Genomic DNA, 23,770 nt, shown 5'->3' with positions numbered 1-23,770 from the left:
TTCCAACCTCCAGAACTATGAGAAATAAATTTCTGTTGTTCATAAGCTACCCAGGCTCTGGTATTTTGTTATAGCAGTCCAAATGGATTACGATAACCTCTGTCCTTAGGTTTCAGACCCAGAAACTCAACTTTGTAGAGGTTACGAGGACCCTAAAGCCACTCAACCAGGCAGAGGCAGATTTGAAATTTAAGTCTCCAATTCCACATGGAAGTCTATCAGACCCTGCCTCCAGACATGATGTCATGAACAAGAGCTAATGCAACAAAGAGTTTACATGCAGCAAAACAATTAACAAACAAAGTAAGAATATAGTAGACCGACTGTTTTGGTCACCCAATAGCCATTCACCACTCTTCCAGTTGAACAGAAGCCATGCCCCGTGGGCACATTCAGCCCTGCTGTTTTCACTTCCCAGATTTGAGGGGTAGGAAATTATTATCCCTCCTGGCCATCAGCACCCTGACCTCTACCACCCACCGGGCCAGCTTCAAGAACAGCTGGATCCACCTGTTCAAATGAAACAGGTCTGCTCTCTGTGGTGTTGGCTTCTAGTTCAAGCAGCTCTCCCCACATGATAGCAAAGCTGGCTCCCAGCGGTTGCAAGCATGAATCCTATCAGCTAGCAGCCCCAACAGATACCTTTTAAGTATTTTTTCCCCAAAGCTCCAGTTAAAAGTCCTAGGCTGATTCCAATTTCATCTGCTCTTGACAAACATTTTCTTTAGAACCTAGAAGGCTGCCAGACAAAATACAGGATGCCCGCCTCGTTAAAGCTGAACTTCAGATAAACAGTAATTGTTTTAGTAGAAGTATGTTGCATGCAATGTTGAAGACACCCTAAAAAGTCGTGGTTTTCACCTAAGGTTCAGCTTTAACTGAACGCCCCGTGTGGGCTTTGCCGGCTGTGGTGGGCGCCGAGCGGGGTCGGCGGGGACGGGGCGGGGGGGTGGGAGGGGGGGGACTGTGGCCCGAGCCGGGTTGCACACCCAGCCCACAGCGTGCAGGGAGAGAGGGGCAGCCTCGTCTCCGCTGCAGGAGCTGAGACGGGGAGAAGGGGAGCGCCCCAAAGGGAAACCAGCTGCCCCTCCCAGGAGAGAGGAGATGGCTGTTCAGCAGCCAGAAACAGCAGAGGAGCCCGAGCACCGAAGCGGCGGCCTCTGAAGACGCGGTGTACATATTTCTGGTGGGAGAGGGGCACGCGGGCCGGTCCGTGGGGAAGAGGGGAACCCGCGCCGGCCCCTCCGCCTCCCGAGTCTGTGCGTTTCCCTAAAAGAGCAGCAGCTGTGCAAACTGACCGTTCACAGTTGTGATAAATCGCCTTAGGAAAGCACTTCGATTAAAGTCACATCTAAATAGAACGCAAGAAGTCACCCCTGAACAAATCAATTGCGAGAGGGGCAGCTCTGGGCGCGCACCCACCCCGCTGCTGTTTTGCTTTCCCCGCAGGACGAGGGCCGCTCACTGGGTCGCGGGGACAGCGCGCTGTCTCAGCTGGGGAAGAGGCGCTTCCTCAGGACACATGCAAAACCCAAAGTGTGAAAGGAGGCCTTTATTCCATTCCTTTGGGGGATTTCTTAATGACGTAAAGCCCAACTTGGTTTCAGATCTGCCTGTCGTTTCCATGACAGAACCTTCCTGGGGGGTCCACCAGCAGCGGGGTGGCCAGGCGCCACAGGGCTGTGCTCTCCTTCCCAAGCCAGTTCATCTCCATCTGTAGCATTTTCAGAGAAACTCTCGGATAGGTTTTCTCCAACAGGTTCTTTTTCCTTCAGTTTATAAAGTCATTCTCCTGCACAAAATGAACGGCCTGAAGACATCACTGAGCCTCTTTTTCTCCCAGGGTCAGGGCCAGCACGGCCCCCAGACCACAGGGGCGCAGGACCTCACAATGGGCTTCAGGCCTTCCCCTCCCCTCCCGCCCCTCCCACCCTGCCCTACCCCTCCCCTCCTCCCCTGCAGAAATCACATCCCTTTCTCCAGACTCCCCACTTCAGCTTGAATTCCAGCAGATCTTTACCCTGCCAGTTAGTAATTCAGGACTAATTAGGTGATTGCTTTCATTTATGGTAGCAGTTGGGGCGGGGGGGGTGGTGGTGGGATGAAATGGCTTTGCCCCTATTCTTGTTGGAAAAATAAATCACACCCACTGTCACTTGAGATCTTATTTTGGCCCCCAATCAAGCAAATTAGCAGCGTGGTTCATTTCCCCAGCATTCACTCCTGAACAGACAGCAGTGCCCTGGAACATGGCTTAGAGCTGTGTGGTCAGTGCAATTGTTTGGGGCTGTTTGTGCCGACAATGAGAGGAGACGCCTGTCTCCCAAAAGAAGAGTGGCCCTTGTCTTGCTTAGGCCAACGAGCTGCCCGGAGCGCTGCCCGCCTGGCTTCTGAGGAAGATGTACACCGCTATCTAGTGGATATGGGGGCTCACTGCAGTGTGCTCACTCTCCCGCCTTTCCTTCCGGCCGGTAAGGACAAGCAATAATGCTTCTTGTAAATTCCTAAAAATAGGGAGGTCTCATTATATCACCAGGAGTGAAATGTTTGCCTCAATGTCTGTAATGAAAGTGCAACCCCATGCTTGCACAATGTCTGTCTTGTCAGTAGCCCTCTTTCATCCCGATGTTTAGGTCCAAGACAGGATTGTCATTGTCTGAGCAATGGGTATCTCTGTGAAGCTGGGTAGTTCTCCCCTGTCCCAAGTAGTGTGGGAGGAGACAGTCAGCACCTTCACAGACGCCTTCATCTCTCCAGCCTCGCCATCACTCCTCATCTCGCCCACAGCAAGCCCGATTCCAAAGTGCACAGGGTAGAGGCGTTCGAAAGTTGGCTTGTTCAACCAGGGGCATTGCCACTTCCCAGAGGGAGCCAGAAACACACCCACATCCTAAGACTCTTTTCAGTCTTGGTGTTGAGGGGGTTCCCACTCTGTCCCCTGCCTACACACAAGTCAGCGTCTTTTTCCTTTCCCCTCATTCTACCTACATGAAGAGCACGTTGATCTCCCCAGTTTTAACACAGGAACCATGATTTTCTTGGGTTTTGTGTACTGGGGGGGGGTGGGGAGAGATTGAGAGAGAGAGCAAGTACATCCCAATATGGAAGGGCTTGGGGCCGTGGTTCTCAAACAGGGGCAATTTTGCACCCAGGAGACATTTGAAAGTGTCTTGGGACACTTTGGATGGTCACAGCTTACGTGAGGCTAAATGTCCTTCCATCACAGGACAGGCCCACAGCAAAGAAGCATCCAACCCCACCCAGCAGTCGTGCTGAGGCTGAGAAAGCCTGGTTTAGGCTCGCAGATATCGCCCTCCAGCAAGCCGGTGAGAACACTGATTGTCCTCAAATGGCCCACACTGCAGAGGCTGTGGATAGATAATGCATCCTCTCCCAAGTCAGTACTGACCACCGTTTTTCTTCTTTTAGACTCTTCCATTTTAAACATAATTTAGCTGTCTCTTTTTTGTCCCTCTGCTCTGCTGAGAAGAGAAAGGATTGGAAAGGGGGAGGGGAAGGTGACAGAAAAGGAGGATTAGAGGCCTGACCTGTTTGTCCTGCAGAAGCTGGGCACATTCCTGTCTCACATGTGCTTTGTGACCGAGCAGGGTACAATTAAAAGCACAACAATTTGCTTGTTATTCAAGTCAGGCATTAGTCCGGGTAATGGCATGCTTGGTAGAGAGATGGATTTCCTTGTTTGGAGCTAAGCACAGGACTAGCTGAATTCTCCATGGAGAAATCTTGATTTGTTCAGGTCTTGCATGTTTTCTACAGAGAAGGGATTATGTCTTCCTAAAGAGGGGCCTTGCTTAAAAAGCTACAAAAGTATAAGAAAAGGATTTAGGGCAGAGGGGCCTGTGGTTACGTAGCTGAGGGGTACAGGGAATTTCAGAGCCAAGGATTATTTAAAGCCATAAAGTTAAAAAAATAATTGGTTTAGGGACTCCCCTGGTGGTGCAGTGGTTAAGAATCCACCTGCCAGTGCAGGGGACATGGGTTCGAGCCCTGGTCCGGGAAGATCCCACATGCCACGGAGCAACTAAGCCCGTGCGCCACAACTACGGAGCCTGCACTCTAGAGCCCGCGAGCTACAACTACTGAGCCCAAATGCCACAACTACTGAAGCCCACGTGCCTAAAGCCCGTACTCTGCAACAAGAGAAGCCACCCAATGAGAAGCCCGCGAACCGCAACGAAGAGTAGCCCCTGCTCACCGCAACTAGAGAAAGCCCGCGCGCAGCAACAAAGACCTAAGGCAGGCAAAAATAAAAATAAATAAAGTTTTTAAAATTTATTTTAAAAATTAGTTTAGCACTACTGCATCCGTGCTGGCGAGTACGCTGTAAAGGCAATTAAGCATGAGCTAAAATTCATTTTACTTTGGCTAATTACTGCATGGATCCAGGAGAGGGAGAGGAAAGAAAACATGCCCCCTCCCTGGCAATCAGGGAGGACGTTGGTTTTGGTTTCTTTGCCTTATCGGCACGCTTATTAGTTGGGGTGCCCAGAATCCAGCCATCACAAGGGCCTTACTAGTTAAAACACAGGAAAATTGTTCTCTCAAGGCAGAACAGTGAATGCTCTGCTGTCCCAGTGACCAAGCAGAAGCCACTATTAGTTTTAACTCCATCAATTATTGTTAGCCAGAGAGGACATGACATACACAGTCCTGACTTCACCCATGTGCCTGCTGAGCCTGGATCAGGGGTTCTCAACCCAGAGCAACTCTGCTGCCCTCCCCCCAGCTCCCCGACCCTGGGACAATTGACAAGTTCAGGAGGCATTTGTGCTGTCACAGCTGGGGAAGGACTGCTGGCGTCCGCTGGGCGGAGGCCAGGGATACTGTAGGGGTATCCCACAATGCCCAGGACAGCCCACAGCAAAGAATTATCGGACACAAAATGTCACCAGTGGCAAAAGTAAGAGGTCCTGGTCTAGACAGAGGCAATTTCTCTCCTTGAGTAGGTGAAGGTCTTCAGAATCATCGCTTCCTCAAATACATAATGGACAAGTCATCAGATGACCATATTTCATGCTAACTAACACGCTTTTCTTCCCACTTTTCTACACTGGGTATTCATTCTCTCACTTCAGGAAATGGAGTGACACTAAGAAAAACTTACCCTGGAAGGATGGTCCGCGGCGGCGAACCGAGACCCAAGTCGGTGCCCGCCCTCTCCTTCCCCGATTCACACACAGGCACCCAAGAGAGAAGACAGCGAGCTTCTCCACAATCCCCTGGTTCGGAGTTTTGAGAAGTTTTATTCCCTTCTCTGAGATTACCCACTCCTCCCTGCATGAAGCATGTTCAGGGAAGTCATTTGTCCTGCAGCTTTACAGGAGTTAAGAGCCCGCAGCAGTGAGATATCCATTTCCTCCCTGGAGAATGAGGACTCCCCCTGAGGGAGGTTAATGCTCAGGACAGGAGCATCCCTGGAGCTGGTGACAGCCAAGGGGCTGTGACTCAGGACTGTCCCAGGCAGGCCATCAACTCGCTGGGAGAGCCTCAAGGATGTACTTAGCCTCCGTTTACAGGAGGTGAGGAGGGCAGAGTGCTGCAGACGGGGAGCGGGGCGGCCACACCCAGACTAAACCCTACCCGGCACCCTGCAAGAGACAGAAAACCTCTCCCCTCAGGTCCCACCAGCCCTGCTCTCCCATTCTGTGCACCCCTTTCAAATGCATTTTTCTGCTTTGCCCCCTCCCATTCAATCCGTTCTAGGTACAGCAGTCACGGTGATCCTGGTTAGTCCCAAGTCAGATCGCGTTGCTCGGAGCTCAAAACCCTTCAGAGGCTCCCATTTGGATTCGAACAAAAGCAGTCTTCTCCCCCTCTCCCCCTCCCCATTCCTCTCTCTCTCTGTCTCTCTCTCTCTCTCTGTCTCTCTCAGTGTCTCTCTCTCTCTGACACACACACACACACACACACACACACACACACACACACACACCGTCCCTCCCCTTCCCTCAAGCCCTTCCAGAGACACTGGCACGCTGTCCCTGGCTGTTCCTAGCAGCTCCCTCCCCGTAGCCTCCTGCACTTGCTATTCTCTCTGCCTAGAATGTTCTTTCTCTCCATAACTACAGGGGCTGCTCTCTCCGGTCTGTCCACATGTCCCCTTCAAATTAGGGTAGCCCTCTTTCCCTTTGATGCTTTATTGTTCCCGTAACCTACATCATCTGGTAACATGCTAAAAACTTCCATGCTTTTATTTGCGGGTCCTTCCCTACCCCACCTCTCACTCCCAGATTGCAAGGATCTCTGTATAATTTTTTCACAGCTGTCTATCTCGAGGACCAAGTACAGTGCCCGGCTCCAGCAAGCACTCAGATATTCACTAAAGAAATTAGGAAATGGACCAGGCTACTTAGCTTCAGAAGCTCTTTCATGGAAGTTCCCATCCCCTCCGTACCAGTTCTCAGCTAGTTGACTGAAGACTAGCACCCTGACAATGAGGCAGCTCTAAACTGTAAACGAAAAAAATATTTACTGTGTCTCCGAGGGGCACTTGTGTTTGGTGTTTTATTTTTTTAATAATTTTTTAAATTAATTTTTAAATTAATTAATTAATTTATTTTTGGCTGCTTTGGGTCTTTGTTGCTGTGCGTGGGCTTTCTCTAGTTGCGGCGAGCGGGGGCTACTCCTCGTTGCAGTGTGTGGGCTTCTCACTGTGGTGGCTTCTCTTGTTGCGGAGCACGGGCTCTAGGTGCATGCACTTCAGTAGTTGTGGCACACGGGCTTCAGTAGCTGTGGCTCGCAGGCTCTAGAGTGCAGGCTCAGTAGTTGTGGCATACGGGCTTAGTTGTTCCACGGCATGTGGGATCTTCCCGGACCAGGGCTCGAACCCGTGTCCCCTGCATTGGCAGGCGGATTCTTAACCACTGTGCCACCAGGGAAGTCCATGTTTGGTTTTTAATTGTAGTGAAATGCACATAAAATTTTATCATCGTATCACTTATGAGTGTAGAGTTTAGAAACGTTCAGGACATTCACGTTGTGCGGCAGCCAATCTCCAGAACTCTTTTCTTCTGGAAAAACTGGAACTCTCTGCCCTCCAGCAACTGCTACCCCCAGCCCCTGGCGCCCATCATTCGACTTTCTGTCCGTATGAACTTGACCACTCTAGGTGCCTCATACAAGTGGAATCGAGAGCATTTGTCTTTCTGTGACTGGTAGGTTAGCATCATGTCCTCAAGATTCATCCATGTTGTAGCCTGTGTCAGAACTTCCTCTTTAAGGCTGAATAATATTCTGTTGTGTATACATCCCGTTTTGCTTATCTATTCATCTGTCAGTGGGCAGTTGGGTTCCTTCCACATTTTAGTTATTGTGAACAATGCTGCTATGAACATAGGTATACAAAGTATCTTGCAAAACCTGCTTTCAGTTATGTTGGGTATACACCCAGACGTGGAACTGGACCATATGGTAATCCTACTTTTAATTTTGAGGAACCACCATGATATTTTGCACAATGGCTGTACCATTTTACATTCTCACCAGTAGTGCACAGGGCTCCAATTTCCTACAACCTCATCAACCCTTGTTATTTTTTGTTTTCACAGTAGCCACCCTAATGTGTGTAAGCTGGTGTCTCACTGTAGTCTTGACTTGCATTTTCCTAATGATCGCTGATGCTGAGCGTCTTTTGAGGTGTTTATGGGCCATTTATGTATCTTCTTAGCAGAAATGTCTAATCAAGTCCTTTGCCCATTCTTTAGCCAGGTTGTTTGCTTTGTGGTTGAGTTTTAGGAGTTCTCTGTACACTCTAGATATTAATCCCTTATCAGATATGTGATTTCTAAACATCTCTTCTCATTCTGCGATTGCCCTTTTCCTCTGTTGATAGGGTCTGGCTGCACAGATTTTTAAACATTTTCATGAAGTCAATTTCTCTATTTTCCTTTTGTTGCCTGTGCCTTCGGTGTCATATTCAAGAAATCATTGCCAAAATCTAATGCCATTAAACTTTGGGGCACTTGTGCTTTTTAAAAGGACCTTTTAATGACAAGTTCCCCAGTTTGGGGAGTTCAGAGCCCTGAAACCTAACTATAAGTGTTCCCAATGCAGAACGTACATAAGAACCAGAGTGCTTAATCAACATTTCTGTTGGCAAGCAAGGTCCCAAGGAGTGTGTGGAAGCACAGCAGAAGTAACATGGAGGACTTTTAGGAATGTTCTCTGCCACCTTAGTTTCCTCCCTCTTTCTCCATATATCCCTCCCATTTTCCCTTCTTTCCTTCCTTTCAGATAACATGTCTGGGGCAGGATATGGTGAGGAAAATGCTTTTACCTCACTCCCCTATAACAACACTGACCACCCCATGAGCCTTGGAGAAACAATTTGCCTAATTTGGAGAGAAAAACTCCATTCAAGCCCTGCTGGGATGCAAGTTCAAATCTGCATGACCACAAAACCCACGTTCATGGACCCACTTGCCTCTATTGCTTTTTTAAGCTATAGGAATGCTGGATGAGGAATGTTGTCTGTTATTAACTAGCAAAACACGATCCCCCTTTGAGCCTTCATGTCATTATCTATACGATGAAAATGGACAAGCACAGAACATTTCCAGTGTTACTTTTGAAATTTTCAGTGCTATCTTACATGAAAATAACATGAAGACACAGAAGCAAACCTGCCTTATTCCCCCTTATGCCTTGACTTCTTGGCCTCCAGAGAGGCCTCCAAGACCCTCCTTGGATGATCCAGGGTTCAGCCCAGCACTGAGCTAGACGACCACGGGCTCCCCTTCCAGCCCAGTGAGTCTTTGCATGACTGTTTTGGGGTTTTTTTCCTAGACTCCCATTTCTTAAAAGTTTGAGAGCCAGTCACAGATCTCCATTTCACCCAAGGGCTGGCATGTCACGAGGTCACCAATATTTGTTTTATGTACTGCTAAGAGATTAAGGGGCAGTATAATTTCAGAGAAAAGTTAGGTTCCCTGGAAGTCAGGAACCCCAGCATCCTGCCCTTAAACACTCGAATGACCTTGAGCAATGAAAGGTCTCCAGACCTTCATTTCTCATCTTCAAATGAGAAGACAAATTGGACAACATCACTGTTTCCTAAAGTGTGGTGTGTACACCGCTGTGGAAAGTGAGCAATAGGTAGAAAAAAGTTAGGTGCTTTTACCTTATGTATATATCTATAAATACTTAAATAGCCTCTCAGCTCTACAGTATCTTAGCTATTATTGCTACAGCAAGGCTGAAGTCGGTGACACACACACAAGCAAGACCCAATGCTAGTACATGCGGTGAAGGTATTGCACCTTCAGGAATTGTCCTTTCCACCCAAACTGTCCAGAAAGATTGACACCGATGAAATGGATCGCTATTGTGGATCCTCATATACCAAATTCCCGTGAGCTTTGCTGAGAAGACCTCAGCAGTGCATCAAAGCATCCCTTTGATGCAATGTGAATAAGGTTTAAAACAGTTATTAATGTGGCTAGTAACTGACTGCAGTTTGGGAAATCCTACACTTGATTTCTTGGTTTCTTCCACGTCTAGCTGTCTTTGACGTGTGAGGTGCTTAGACGAAAGTCAGTGTGCTCTCTTCAGGTCAGTCTTAATCTATAACCTGTGTTATACATGTGCCTCATTAAGGACAAATTGCTAGTTCCAGATGGGGAATTTGGAGCAGGCTCTTTTTTCTCTAAATGAATGGGGCTCTACTCCAAGAACACAGACTTCACATATATGGGTATAAACACATACATACACCAAAGTCAAGTCACTTTCTATCCCTCTATTCACTGTTTAGGCCCTGAAGGTATTGTTTACAGCCAGACACTTGGCTTGCAGGGAAGAATCTCATCCACCTGAGATCTTAGGCACAGTGCCTCCAATCCCCTCCTCTCTTTCTGTTAAATTTCTGCAACGGCAGGAAGTACCAGAGTGATGCAGAGGTTGGCTGGAAGGTTGAGAAGAGGCCCCAAAGATGTAAGGCTAAGGATGACCCTGAAGAAGAGATGGGTTTGGGCAGTCGGCATGGAAGCTAGAGAAAATTCCAACTGGGCAAGGAAGGAGTGGGCACTATAAATGGGGGACAGGGAAAAGACTGGAACACAGGGTTTGGACTGGGAAGCAAAGAAGATGGTATAAGACAGGTTCGAGGGGTGGGTTAGAGAGAGCCTGATGGCCCACTAAATCTTTTAAGCTCCACTCTGTGCCACTCACGTGCTACAAAAGGATTTATTTCAGTGTGAGGTAAGATGTAAGTGCTACTTTAAGAATTTAACTGAACCAAAATGGCCTGGGGACCAGGATGCTAGTCTACTGTTATAGGTACTGTTCTCCTGGGGAAAAAAGCCAACATAAAATGGTGCATTAGTCTGTTTGGGCTGCCATAATAGAATACTAGAGACTGGAGACTTAAACAACAGAAATTTCCTTTCTCGCAGTTCTGGAATTCTGCAGTCCAAAATCAAGATGCCAGCAGAGTTGCTTTCTTCTGAGGCCTCTCTTCCTGGCTTGCAGACAGCTGCCTTCTCACTGAGTCCTCACATGGTCTTACCTGTGTGTGTGCATGGACAGAGAGAGGCCGCTGATGTCTCTATCTTCTTATAGGGACACGAGTCCAGTCTGATTAGGGCTTCACCATTATGACTTTATTTAACCTTAATTACCTCCTTAAAGACCCTATTTCCTCATACAGTCACATTAGAGGTGAGGGCTTTAACTCAGGAATTGGCAGGGGCGGGGCGTTTCTGCCCTATGTGAGAGGGCTGGGAATGGCACAGAGCACATCCCGCTGAAGGCTGTGCCTGTGCTGCCCTTCCCACCTTTTCCAGTGGTAAGATATAGGCAGAGAGGGAAGAGCGTTCTAGAACAGGCTTCATGACTTGCTTCAGTTCAAACCTATTCAAACCCAAGGACAAGCATTCACTCTTGTGGACCAGCACAGCTTACCAGATTTTCAGGGGTTGGGGGAGAGTTTAAAGCCCAAATAAAGTGTTAATTTCTCGTTGGCCGGGGGCACAAGCCGCCCACACAGTGTGGGCAGGTAGCTCCCTCAGCATCCAAACTCCCTCTGTGGGGAAATGAAACCCCCGGGGTCATTTGGAGGAAAGGTGCAGTTTCAATACACCCATACAAAGGGAGTAGAGTCATAAGATTTATTACTTTCAAAAATAGATAACTAATGAGAACCTACTGTATAGCACAGGGAACTCTACTCAATGCTCTGTGGTGACCTAAGTGAGAAAGAAATCTAAAAAGGAGGGGTATATGTATACGTGTAACTGATTCACTTTGCTGTACAGCAGAGACTAACACAACATTGTAAATCAGCTATGCTCCAACAAAAATTAATTTAAAAAATGATTTATTACTTATATATCCCAGAAGCAAAGGGACACAGTGAGCTGGGGGAAGGGCAGTCTTCCACCCCATGTCACAAGCCAGTAGGAGATAGAGCGGGGTAGCAAGCACCTAGTCCTTACAAGGTGATTGGGGCAGAGGCTACTAACTTTTCACAGGCTTAAATCTAAGTGGTTATTTTTTTTTTAACATCTTTATTGGAGTATAATTGCTTTACAGTGGTGTGTTAGTTTCTGCTTAATAACAAAGTGAATCAGTGACACATATACATATGTTCCCATATCTGTTCTCTCTTGCGTCTCCCTCCCACCCTCCCTATCCCACCCCTCTAGATGGTCACAAAGCCGCGAGCTGATCTCCCTGTGCTATGCGGCTGCTTCCCACTAGCTATTTTACGATTGGTAGTGTATATACGTCCATGCCACTCTCTCACTTTGTCACAGCTTACCCTTCCCCCTCCCCATATCCTCAAGTCCATTCTCTAGTAGGTTTGTGTCTTTATTCCTGTCTTAACCCTACGTTCTTCATGACCTTCTTTTTTTTTTCTCCTTAGATTCCATATATACGTGTTAGCATACGGTATTTGTTTTTCTCTTTCTGACTTACTTCACTCTGTATGACAGACTCTAGGTCCATCCACCTCACTACAAATAACTCAATTTCGTTTCTTTTTATGGCTGAGTAATATTCCATTGTATATATGTGCCACATCTTCTTTATCCATTCATCTGTTGATGGACACTTAGGTTGCTTCCATGTCTTGGCTATTGTAAATAGAGCTGCAATGAACATTTTGGTACATGACTCTTTTTGAATTATGGTTTTCTCAGGGTATATGCCCAGTAGTGGGATTGCTGGGTCGTATGGTAGTTCTATCTGTAGTTTTTTAAGGAACCTCCATACTGTTCTCCATAGTGGCTGTATCAATTTACATTAAAAAATTTTATTTAAAACCCGCTTAGCTCTAAATTTTTAAAAAATTTTATTTATTTATGTTTTTTGGCCACACAGCGTGGCATGCAGAACTTCCCTGACCAGGGGTCGAACCCACGCCCGCTGCAGTGGAAGCTCAGAGTCTTAACCACTGGACCACCAGGGAAGCCCACTCAGTGGTTATATTAAAAGGTTCCACCGGGGAAGGCAAAGCAGGAACCTGTGGGGATACCCTAAACCTATCTAAAAGTCCAGACTCTGAACTTTTGGTGTTAGTAGGGTCACCATACTGTAAAATGCCTAGGCAGCCACTCAGAAAAACAAATTTTTTTCCTCAAAGTTGTTTTTCTCATCACACCTTTCTAGTTTTGACCCTCTTGCATTATTATCCTAGCTAGGACAGGAGGTGACATGATGCAGCTGCAGGAAGGGCTTGGGGGAAAAAAGCTCAGTGAGGGCAGCCTGGAGCGGAGTAAGATAGATCCTGGGTGAAATCCCAGCTTCACCACTAGCTGTGTGACCTTGGGCAAGTGACCTCACCTCTCTGAGCTTCCATTAAAAAAAAATTTCCATTATCAAAAATTTTAAACAGAAAAACAGAATACAATGAACACTTATACATCCGCCCAGATTCAACAAGTCTAAACTCTGCCATATTTGCTTCAACTAAGCCACTTTAAAGTAAATTACAAACGCTAAGGACCATCGTCCCTAAATACTTTAGCATTTGTGTCCAACAAAAGAGAACATTTTCCCCCATAACCACAAAACTATTACGCCTCAAAAAGACAGTTCCCTGGGACTTCCCTGGTGGTCCGGTGGTAAAGAATCCACCTTCCAATGCAGGGGACTCGGGTTCGATCCCTGGTCAGGGAACGAAGATCCCACATGCTGCAGGGCAACTAAGCCCACGTGCCACAACTACTGAGCTCCCACGCCTCAACTAGAGAGCCCGTGTGCCGCAAACTACAAAGCTCACACACCCTGGATCCCACGCGCCACAACTAGGGAGAGAAAACCCGCACGCCACAACTAGAGAGAAGCCTGAGTCCGCATGCTGCAACAAAAGATACCGCATTGCCACAACTAAGACCTGACGCAGCCAAGAAAATAAATAAATAAAATAAATAAATATCAAAAAAACAATTCCCTTATATATATATATTATTTAATATTCTGGCCATATTGAAATTTCCCCAATTGTTCCCAAATTATATTTTACAGATGGTCCATTCACACCAAGATCCAATCAGAGACCTTGCATTGCGTTTGGTCATTATGGATCTTAAATCACTGAGTTTCCATTCTGCTCATCTGTAAAATGGGAAAAGAATAATACATACCTCACAGGGTACACAAATTAGACATAATACATGTTAAGGGGTTAGGCTAGTGCATCCAAAAAAGTACACTATTATTATTAGCTTCCTTACTGGACTTGCTCTGCTCAAGGCAGCAGTGCATTGGGATGGAGTGTCTTGAGATGTCAGTAGCATGGGCTAGAGATAATGAGGCAACAGGTCCCAGCATCCTCAGGGATGTAGACCCACAAGCTGCATTTTGCCCAGCCCTGGCCTGGGGATGGAGGGAACCAGTCTCACCTTGACCACCTTCAGCACGCCCGATTCCTGGTCCAGCCCATGCTCCCCCTGGAAGCTCTGCTCCCTCAGGAACTGCTCCACGGTCTGCACAGTCTCCAACACCTCTTTTTTCCACTTCTGGCTGGGATGCAGGCAGTGAGCCACGAAGGAGTTCAGCCTGGAAGCTGGGGTGACAAAGAGCTCCGGGGGCACTGCCATCTCTGTCTTGAGAGTACCACTGGTGGCTAGATCTATACCCACACACCTACCCAGCTCCTGGCACACACACTCTTCTTTAAGGGGACTCCTCCTCAGCTGACCTCCAGCACCCTGTGGAACAAAGGACCAGAGTGGAGAGGAAACAAGGGGTGTCTGGCTGACCAGGGGATCCTCTTCCTGGAGGCCATTCACTGCAGCTGGGGTACCGAGGGACACTGGGTGAAACCACCTTAACAGGCGGGGCTTTTAGTCACCCTTTCTGCTGTAGGTTTCGTTTCTCACCTCTTAGTTTCCCTTTTACAACTTGGAAACTGAAACTGGCTTGAGGATGGCCCTGGGAAAAGCAACTCCCCCAGGAGATGGGAGTTGGATGGTATCCACCAATCCCATCCCCACAAGCTTGTCACCCAAAACAGGCTCAGTAAGAGCAGGCACTAGCTGGAGGTTGGACTGAACAGTGGGAATTCTAGGGTTCCGCAGAACAAACTCTGGAATTCCAGTCTGCCCTTTGCCAGACTCTTAACCTCTCTGACTCTCACAGAAATAATCCTTAAAATGGGTTTAAGAATAATACCTACCCCATAGGTTGTGTGGATTAAGCAAGAGAATATTTAGCAGAGAAAACATTAAGTAAATGCAAATATTGTTATTCATTCACTGTACATCTATTGAGTGCTGGCTGGGTGCCAGACATTGTGCAAAGAAGACAATGTAAGACGTGGTTCCTGCCCCAGGGGCTCCAAGAGCAGTGGGGGAGACAGAGGAGACACAGAGAGTCCAGTGTCCTGTGTACTAGGAGAAAAGAGGGCACAGAAACTTGGTGGAAATTCAGGCAGAAGAGTTTCTTTGGGGTCACCTGTGGTGTCAGTGAACACCTGCTTGAGATGAGTCTTAAAAGACTGGGAATGCGGCCACGAGACAGAGGGCACAAGACAGGATAAGGCTGAGAAGTGTGAATCATCCTGCCATGTGCCAGGACTCGGCTGTCAGATCCACGTTGGCATGGAGGGCAGGGAGGGGAGAGGGGAGAGCTGTGCCTGGACAGGTGGGCAGGGATTGAAACTCGGAATGCCATTCATTCATTCATTCAACAAACATTTGTTGAGTGCCCGCTATGTGCCAGGCAGGTGTCCTGGGGATACAGCAGTGAATAGGCAAAATTCTCGGACTGCAGAGAGCTAACACTCTAATGGTGGAGACAGATAATAAACAGGATAAATAAGTAACATTATAATAATTAAGACGGTGATAAGCGCTAATCAGGAAAATAAAGCAGGGAAAGAGGTTAAAAGGTATTGACTACGTGTGTGTGGGTGGGGTGAGAATTGGTAATGTTCAGGGGTTCAGTCTCAAGAAAGGTGGCTAGGGAAGGTCTGAAAAGGAGACATTTGAGCAAAGACATGAAGGAGGCGAAGAGTGAGCGGTATGTATGTCAGAGGGAAGAATGAGAGAAAGTGGGACTTCCCTGGTGGTCCAGTGGGTAAGACTCCACTCTCCCAATGCAGGGGGCCCAGGTTCGATCCCCGATCGGGGAACTAAATTCCACATGCATGCCGCAGCTAAGAGTCTGTATGCGGCAACTAAGAAGTCCACACGCCCCAACGAAAGATCCCGTGTGCCGCGACTGAGACCCGGCTCAGCCAGAAATTTAAAAACAATAAAATAAATAAAAAAAAATTAAAGAAGAATGGGAGAAGGAACAGCAAGTGCAAAGGCCCTGTGGCGGCAGTATGCCTGGTGGGATTGAGGAATAGCAGTGTGACTGGAATGGAATGATCAAAGGGGGAGAGTGGGAGGGGATGAGGTTTGAGTACAAGGGTAGGGGGCAAATTGTGTAGGATCTTGAAGACTACTAAGACTTTGGCTTTTACTCTGATTGAAATGGGGAGCCACTGGGGAGTTCCAAGCAGAAGAGGGACATGGATGGACTTTCATTTAAACGGTATCACACTGGCTGTTCTTGGGAAGATTGGATTAAAAGCAGAGGGTGGGGAGTGGAGGTGAGAGCAGAAGCAGGAATTCAGTTAAGAAGCTACTACAACAGTCCAGGCAAGAGATATGGCGCCTTGGATCAGAATGGTAGCAGTGAAAGGTAGGGAGAAGTGGTATGATTCAATTTTCTTATTATGGAAAATTTCAAACATGAACAAAAGTAGAATAATACAATGAACCTCCACGTACCATCCCCCATCTTCAACAATTATCAACCTGTAGACAGTTTTTTAAATGTTTATTCAGGTCTTCTGCCCATTTTAATTTTTATTGGCCACCCGGCATGCGGGATCTTAGTTCCCCAACCAGGGATTGAACCCATGCCCCCTGCAGTAGAAGCACAGAGTCCTAACCACTGGACCACCAGGGAAGTCCCAACCTACAGACAATCTTGTTTCAATGATATCTCCATCCACATCTCCCCTCCTGTATTATTCGGAAGTGAATCCCAGACCTCATATCATTTCACTGGCTATATTTTGAGTATAAACAGGTCTTGCTAAAGGATAGAGTGTGATGTGAGAGAAAAATTAGAGTCAAGGACCACTCTAAGGCTTTTGGCCTTAGCACTGGAAGGATAGAATTGTCCTTAACTGAGAAGGGAAAGACTGGGCCAGGGCACAGTGTAGGCATGAAGGTCGGGAGCTCGGCTTTGGAAGCAAACTTGAGTGTCTAGTGAGATGCGAGTTGGCTAGGGAGTTGCATATTTGAGTCTGGATTTCAGGGACGAAGTCTGGGGTTGAGATACAAATGACCAGCATAGATATATTTAAAGCCATGAGGCTGGGTGGGTTCACCAAGGGAGTGAGTATAGAACAAGGCAAGAAAAGGACCAGTGACTGGGCCCTGAAACACTTAATAGTATTAAGTGATTGGGGAGAGGCAAGCATCCGGCAAACAAGAATGCGAAGGAGTAGCCAGGGAGGTGGAAGAAAAATCCGGAGTGTGTTTTGATAGCCAAGTGGAAACATTGTTCTAGGAAAGAGAAAGTGATCCACTGGGTCACATATCAGGTGAATCTGCGCTGACTTTGTCCTGAGGGCAGTGGCAAATCAGAGGAGCGACCAGAGGTGAAATGACCATTCTGGAAAGATTGGTCTGGCTGCTTCTGTGGGGAGGATGGATTGCAGGGGGCAGGGGTAGATATGTAGGGAGAGGTGTCAGGACACTGTACAGTGATCCAGGTGAGAGGGAAGGTGACCCGGACTTGGCTGGAGAAGGGATGGGATTCTAGGTCTACCTTGGGGGAAGGGTGAACAGGACTTGGTGACTACAGGTAGGAGGTGAGGGAAAAGACAGGATGGCTATCAGCTCTCTGGCTTGGGTACCTGGGTAATGGATGGAGGGTACTATTAACAAAGGGAGGAAGATACAAGGAGGAGTGGGAAGTGGGGAGGTCTACAAGGGTAGCTGTTTAAGCCAGAGAGCTTAAAATAGTTGTCCACATTGCCTAATGCTTCCGATAAGTTCAAGAATATAGGTCTGAGAAGCACCCCAGAGGCTACTGGTGATCATTGTGGGTGAAATGTAAGGGAGAGCTGGGAGCAGAAGCCAGATCTTAGGTGCGGGGTTGAAGAGTAAGTTGGGTGAGGAGGATGGAGACCAGGAGTGTAGATAACACTTTCAAGAACTTTGTCGTGAAAGGGAGGAGAAAGACCAGGTGTTAGCTGGAGGAAGTGGTGGGGTGGAGGGTGTTTGTTGTCTTAAATACCATTTGGGGGAGAAAAAAAAACCCTCAATCATGACACGTTTCAATTTAAACTCTCCAACTGGCTAACCCCAAACGGAAAGAATCACATTTTTAATTACATAAATTCTAAAAGTCTCCATATTTTCAAAGTTTGGTAGTGCCTGGTCCTTAAACAGTCCTATATTATAACTGTTTAAAGAGCAGTGGCAATTTCGCAAACCAAAGTCAACAATAAAGTGAGATTCCAAACATTTGTCCTATGTTTATAATGACAGATAATGAGCTTCAAGGCAATGTAAAAGTTATTCAAACAAAAGTTATTCAAACATTCAGACCTTACATCTTAGTTTAAAACATTTTTTTGAAGCATAATTGATTTACAACACTATATCAGTTTCAGGTGTACAACATTGTTATTCAATATTTTTACAGGTTATACTCCATTTAAAGTTATTATAGGCACTTCCCTGGTGATCCAGTGGTAAAGAATCTGCCTTCCAATTCAGGGGACACAGGTCTGATCCCTGGTCGGGGAACTAAGATCCTACAGGCGGCAGGGCAACTAAGCCCGCACGCCACAACTACTGAGCCCATGTGTCCTGGAGCATGCAGGCCACAACTAGAGAGAAACCTCCACACCACAACGAAGAGCCCACGTGCTGCAATGAAAGATCCCGCACGCCTCAATGAAGATCCTGCGTCTCGCAACTAAGACCCAATGCAGCCAAAAATAAATTAAATAAATAAATAAATAATAAACCTTTGAAAAACTAAAGTTATTATAATATATTGGCTCTATTCCCTGTGCTGTACAATATGTCCTTGTAGCTTATCTATTTTATACACAGTAGTTTGTACCTCTTAATCCCGTCCTCCTATTTTGCCTCTCCCCACTTCCTTCTCCCCACTGGTAGCCACCACTTTGCTCAATAGACCTTACATATTAGTTTTGATTCATTTCATTATTCATTTTCATGAGATATCTGGGAGTTCAGCAGCTTTCAAGATTTCAAAAGGGGGAATTCCCTGGCAGTCCAGTGGTTGGGACTCTGGGCTTTCACTGCCAGGGACCAGGGTTCAATCCCTGGTCTGGTATTTAGGAACCTGCAGGCCTCGCAGTGTGGCCAAAAAAGAAAAAAAAAAAACGATTTAAAAAGGGAACATGGGGCTTCCCTGGTGGCGCAGTGGTTGGGAGTCCTCCTGCCGATGCAGGGGACATGGGTTCGTGCCCCAGTCCGGGAAGATCCCACACACCGCGGAGCGGCTAGGCCCATGAGCCATGGCTGCTGAGACTGCGCGTCCGGAGCCTGTGCTCTGCAACAGGAGAGGCCACAACAGTGAGAGGCCCGCGTACCGCAAAAAAAAAAAAGGGGGAACATGCAGTCGATTGTGTATTGGTTTTATGGTTTGTAGAAATGCCACGCAGTTGGGCACATTTCTATGGCGGTGGAGGAAGAGCTAGTAGTTAGGAAGGGTGTGGGCTGGGTTTTAGGAAGGAGAAAGATGCATAAAGATGGGTTTTCTCTTAGCTTGTGTTCCTCCAAATGCAGAGCTTGAGACAAGGATTTTCATGAGACTTGTTTTGGGAAATGATCCCAAGGGACAGGTGTGGGGGATTGAGAAGGAGGAAAAAGCAGTCCAAGAAATATCATGAAATTGATCACTACTGTGGGCAGCTGAGCTTTGATCCCACTGGGGACCCTCTAAGGAGCAATGCAGAACGTGCCTCAAAATTATCCACCTGAGAGGTGGAGGAGGGGAGTATGCACTCACTGCACTCGCTGGTTCCTGTCTTTCAATGGGCCAAGGCTTACCCCCTGGGGTGTTAGCTCCCTGGAACTTCCATATTTGCTCAGAATTACTTGGAAGGCTTGTTAAGACACAGATTGCTGAGTCCCACTTCCAGAGAACCTAACTCAGGTAATTCTGGGCTAGCTGCTGAGAATTTTTATTTCAAAGAGGTTCCCAGATGATGTTGATTCTGCTGGTCTGGGGTCTTTACTTTTGAGAATCAATAACTTAGAGGTTTGAACTTTGAATGGTGACAACATGGGGGAGAAGGAAAGTTGACTCAAAGTCATGGAGTTGTGAGCCAGCATTCAGTGTTCTGGAATTGCAAGTGTTTGGCCACGTCTGGTATGTTTTGAGAGTGACGAGGAGAGACTGAGAGGTCAGCAAGAGCTAAATGGTCAAGAACCCTGAATGCCAAGCAAAGGAACTTGAACTTGATTCTGTAGGTAATAGGAGCCATTGGAGAATTTTAAGCAGGGGAGGATTCTGTTTCTATTTATGCTTCAGAAAGAGCACAGTGGTCTGGGTAGAAAGGGGTGAGCTAGGGGGACATGACCATAGAAGTCTACAAAATAAACAGCCTGATCTTGGCACTCGTGGGGATGTGGGGCCTCTCTTAACGAGCATGATGGTGTCACAATCCTTGATGTGCAGTCTGAGGAGCTATTGATTCCACAGTTTCTGGCCCCGGGACCCTCCATGTAAGGTCCTCCAGCCTCTTCAACCTTCTCTTTCAAGTCGTGGATGGAGTCATCAGGGTCAATGGTGTAAGGCTTGCCCTGGCCGCTGGAGTCCTTCATGAAGACCTGGATCTCAGGAGGGAAGGTCTCCAGCACCTGGAGGCTCCTGAAAGGAGAGACAGTGGTGTCCACTGGGGCCACATGTCCTCTTGTTTTCATAGTTTTGCCTCTCCCAGAATGTCATATGGTTGGAATCATCCAGTGTGTAGTCTTTTCAGACCAGTTTCTTTCAACTAGCAATATGCATTTAAGCTTCTTCCATGGCTTTTCATACATCACCACTCACAGTAACAAATTATTTTTTTCTTGTGATGAGAGCTTTTAAGATCTACTCTCTTAGCAACTTTCAAATACACAACAATATTGTTAGCTATAGTCACTACACTATACATGACATCCCCAGGACTTATTTATCTTATAACTTGAAGTTTGTACCTTTGGACCACTTTCAGCTATTTCACCCACCTCCCACCTCTGGCAACCAGTCTATTCTATGTATCTGTGAGTTGTTTCTTCTTTTTTTTAAAAGATTCCACATATAAGTGATCTCATACAGTATTTATGTTTCGCCCTCTGACTTAATGCACTTAGCATAATGCCCTCAAGGTCTATCTGTGTTGTCACAAATGGCAGATTTCCTTCTTTTCATGTGGCTGAATAAAATTCCATTATCTATCTATCTATCTATCTATCTATCTATCTATCTATCTATATCTATCTATCTATCTATCTATCTCTATCTATCTATCTATCTATCTATATCTATCTATCTATCTATCTATATCTATATGTCACATTTTCTTTATCCATTCACCTGTTGGACACTTAGTTGTTTCCTAGTCTTGCTTTGCCTATTTTATTTTATTTTTTTACACACACTGCATGACATGCGGGCCTTAATTCCCTGACCAGGGATCAAACCCATGCCCCCTGCAGTGGAAGTGTGGAGTCTTAACCACTGGACCACCAGGGAAGTCCCCTGCTTTGCCTATTTTAGAATCAAATTATTTGTTTTTGTTTGTTTGTTTGTTTTTTCCTATGGAGTTGTTTGAATTCCTTATAGATTTTGGATATTAACCTCTTATCATACATGTGGTTTGCAAATATTTTTTCCCATTCCTAGGTTGCCTTTTCATTTTGTTGATTGTTTCTTTTGCTCTCCAGGAGCTTTTTAGTTTGATGTAGTCCCATTGGTTGCTTTTTGTTTTTGTTGCTTGTGGTTTTGTTGTCATATCCAAAAAATCATCACCAAGACCAATGTTAAGGAGCTTTCTCTTTATGTTCTCTTCTAGGAGTTTTACAGTTTCAGGTCTTACATTTAAGTCTTTAATCCATTTCAAGTTAATTTTTACAAATGGTGTAAGATAGGGGTCCACTTTCTTTGTTTTGCATGTGGGTATCCAGTTTTGCCAACACCATTTACTGAAGAGACTATCTTTTCCCTGTTGAGTATTCTTGGATCCCTGTCAATTAGTTGCCTGTATGTGTGTGGATTTATTTCTCGGCTCTTGATTCTGTTGCACTGGTGTATGTGTCTGTTTTCATGCCAGTACCATACTATTTTGATTACTCTAGCTTTGTAGTATAATTTGAAATCAGGAAAAGTGTTGCCTCCAGCTTTGTTCTTCTTTCTCAGGATTGCTGTGGCTTTTGAAGTCTATTGCAGTTCCATACGAATTTTAGGATTGTTTTTCCTATTTATGTAAAAAATATCATGGGAATTTTGATAGGGATTGCACAGGATCTGTAGATTGCTTTAGGTTGTATGGACATATACTCTCCGAGTGAGATGTGCATGTAAATGATTTGCCTAAGACCTATTAAAGCAAAACAAAAAAAGTCAAAGAAACTGCTACATTAGAAAATACTAAACGTGTAGAGTATGGGTGGCTGGTGTGTGCTCGGGATGACCCAGCCCCCTCCAGGCCAGAGGGGTGGGTGGGAAGTAGCAATTACAACAGACAAGGATGACCCTCCCTGTTTACCGCTCCCTCTGGGCCCATTTTATTCCGGGCTGCATCGTTTAAACTCAAAACACACTTTTAATATAGGGCCCTTGTAGCCATCTTGTTGTGCTACTCTTCACAACCCATGAGCAGGGTCACAGGAAACTGTAAACAGGTCTGGCTTTCCATGTTACCACTCATACAAGCCAGTGCTTTTCCACACTTGATCTACGGATCACAGACACGTGAGGATTATGCAAAAGAACAAGAACAAAGCTTTATTATAAGTTTCACATCGAAACAGGTCCACACGAGGCCCAGCCTGGGAGGAGGTGGACACTGATGGCCTCGCCGCAAAGTTATTGGCTCAGGCCAACTTCCTCCTCTTAAACCCCAAGGTAATGAATCGAGACCTGGAGGAGAATGACTTGGTCGATGGCCCAGTGGTTTTTTGTCCAGCCACGCCCTGGGCAGGTGATGAGGGGGCCCTAAGAGCAAGGCTGCACCTTGCTGTGCCCACTGCGGAGCTGAGGCTGATAGGAGTAGAGGCCGGAACCGACACACCCCTAAAGTCCGCCTTGGCTGGGCATGGGCTGCGCCCTCCGCTGGAAGTAGGGGGGCCCTGCCTGGGTGCGCCCCCAGGGATGTGAGTTAAGATGGGGGCAGTAGTGCCTCCAAACCCAGGCTTCTTCTTAGTGCTGGGTCCCGTGGTCACCATGGGGTGGCTCTGGTGAGGAGGGCCCCAGGAGTTCAGGCCCACGCTGCCCTCATTGCTGTGTGTGGTGCTCGGGGGCCCCCTCCATTCTTGATGTAACGCTAAGAGCTGCAAACATGCAGCTCAGATCATCTAGGGCAGCCGCTCTGCTCCCAAAACCCAGCTGTGTGCTGGCATGGGTGCCCACGGTGGAATTTGTGGATGAACGCCCCCCAGAAGATGCTTGTACGGGGCCGCCCGAAGCTGGGGGGCCTGGAGCAGAGGCAAAGGCTGGAGCTTTCGTTTGCCTATGCTGGGGAGAGCTGCCCAGGTCCCTGATGGCATAGGTCTCACCCCGCAGCGCACTGTTGATGCTCCGGAACGCTGCTTCCTTCTCCGAGTCTAGGTCTTCGGCAGTGACCCGGAAACCCGGCTCAGGGGCTGGGGGCAGCATCAGAGGCTCCCCTCGCCTGTGGGGCAGCAGAGGAAACCTGCGTTTTCGGGGCCTGGGACTGTCAGATGTGCGGGAGCCGTTCGTCCAGGGCCGTTTCTGCCCTCTTGCTGCCTCAGCATTTTTGTCAGGCTGGCTTTTCCTCTGGTAAACCACCGGAGCTGCAGAGGGCGATGGAGGGCCCTCCTCGCGCCCTGTCTTTGCAGACTTCTGGGGCAGCCCTTGCGGTATGGCGGGACCCCTCCTTCTCTTCACTGGCAGGAAACCTCGGGTGGAGATATATGAGCTCCTGATGGCGTTTCTTTGGGGGCAGGAGCTCATACAAGAGGTCTGGGGCCACAGAGGCTCCCATAGCCTGAGCAGCAGCAGAAGAATCCTGCGTTTTCGGGGCCTGGGACTGTCA

At 47.2% G+C, this 23,770-nt stretch overlaps 1 protein-coding gene across 1 annotated transcript in view; it reads left to right on the top strand.

The window, feature by feature from the left end:
• Window positions 1-23,770, top strand: part of LOC125963843 (UDP-N-acetylglucosamine--peptide N-acetylglucosaminyltransferase 110 kDa subunit-like) — a 303,144-nt gene that overhangs the window by 220,234 nt on the left and 59,140 nt on the right. The gene's annotated exons all lie outside the window — the stretch shown is intronic.

This window comes from Orcinus orca, chromosome 3 (assembly GCF_937001465.1).
Source record: "Orcinus orca chromosome 3, mOrcOrc1.1, whole genome shotgun sequence".
NCBI lineage: Eukaryota > Metazoa > Chordata > Mammalia > Artiodactyla > Delphinidae > Orcinus > Orcinus orca.
The sequence above is the reverse complement of the archived record's forward strand: the minus strand, read 5'-3'. Positions and strand labels throughout refer to the sequence as shown.